The 1,374-nt window shown below is 40.7% G+C and overlaps 1 non-coding gene across 1 annotated transcript; it reads right to left on the bottom strand.

Moving 5' to 3' along the window:
• Positions 1-449: 449 nt before the first annotated feature.
• LOC148549304 (small nucleolar RNA R71) lies at positions 450-557 on the bottom strand. The gene has a single exon (XR_015897489.1). It is a non-coding gene; the product is annotated as a small nucleolar RNA R71 (small nucleolar RNA).
• Positions 558-1,374: the final 817 nt, after the last annotated feature.

Genomic DNA, 1,374 nt, shown 5'->3' with positions numbered 1-1,374 from the left:
AAGGAATCCCTATACTGTGGTATAAAGGATTTCTATTATTATTATTTTTCTGTGCCCTCTTCTTTGTCATATGAGCAGGAGCAAGGACAAGAACATTCTTGTGGAAGCAGATCCAGAACCTGAAATGACTCTGAAAAGGAAACTAAAAGAAGCTAAAATACAACAATCCAGAGATAACCTTTCAGAAATTTTCGAACAGGAAGAGGAGATGGCAGCCGAAAATAATAATAATGTAAGGAAGATGCTTGGTGACTTTACTGCACCTAATTCCAATTTACATGGAAGAAGCATCTCCATTCCTGCCATTGGAGCAAACAACTTTGAGCTGAAACCTCAATTAGTTTCTCTGATGCAGCAGAACTGCAAGTTTCATGGACTTCCATCTAAACTCTTGGGATAAACTGGTCACGGCTTTCTTAGCCAAGTACTTTCCTCCTCAAAAGCTGAGCAAGCTTAGAGCTGATGTTCAAACCTTCAGACAGAAAGAAGGTGAATCCCTCTATGAAGCTTGGGAAAGATACAAACAGTTGACCAAAAAGTGTCCTTCTGACATGCTTTCAGAATAGACCATCCTGGATATATATTCTATGATGGTTTATCTGAGCTATCAAAGATGTCACTGGACACTTCTGCAGATGGATCCATTCATCTAAAGAAAACGCCTGCAGAAGCTCAAGAACTCATTGACATGGTTGCTAATAACCAGTTCATGTACACTTCTGAAAGGAATCCTGTGAGTAATGGGACGCCTATGAAGAAGGGAGTTCTTAAAGTTGATACTCTGAATGCCATATTGGCTCAGAATAAAATATTGACTCAGCAAGTCAATATGATCTCTCAGAGTTTGAATGGAATGCAAGCTGCATCCAACAGTACTCAAGAGGCTTCTTATGAAGAAGAAGCTTATGATCCTGAGAACCCTGCAATAGCAGAGGTGAATTACTTAGGTGAACCTTATGGAAACACCTATAACTCATCATGGAGAAATCATCCAAATTTCTCATGGAAGGATCAAAAGCCTCAACAAGGCTTTAATAATGGTGGAAGAAACAGGTTTAGCAACAGCAAGCCTTTTCCATCATCCACTCAGCAACAGACAGAGAACTCTGAACAAAATACTTCTAATCTGGCAAACTTAGTCTCTGATCTGTCTAAGGCCACTATAAGTTTCATGAATGAAATAAGATCTTCCATTAGAAATTTGGAAGCACAAGTGGGCCAGCTGAGTAAAAGGATCACTGAAATCCCTCCCAGTACTCTCCCAAGCAATACAGAAGAGAACCCAAAAGGAGAGTGCAAGGCCATTGACATAAGCACCATGGCCGAACCTACAAGGGGAGTGGAGGACGTGAATCCCAAGGAGGAAGACCTCCT

Source organism: Arachis ipaensis, chromosome B8 (assembly GCF_059453495.1).
Source record: "Arachis ipaensis isolate K30076 ecotype BB chromosome B8, ASM5945349v1, whole genome shotgun sequence".
Lineage (NCBI taxonomy): Eukaryota > Viridiplantae > Streptophyta > Magnoliopsida > Fabales > Fabaceae > Arachis > Arachis ipaensis.
Note: the sequence above shows the minus strand (reverse complement) of the source record. Positions and strands in the feature narration are given on the sequence as shown.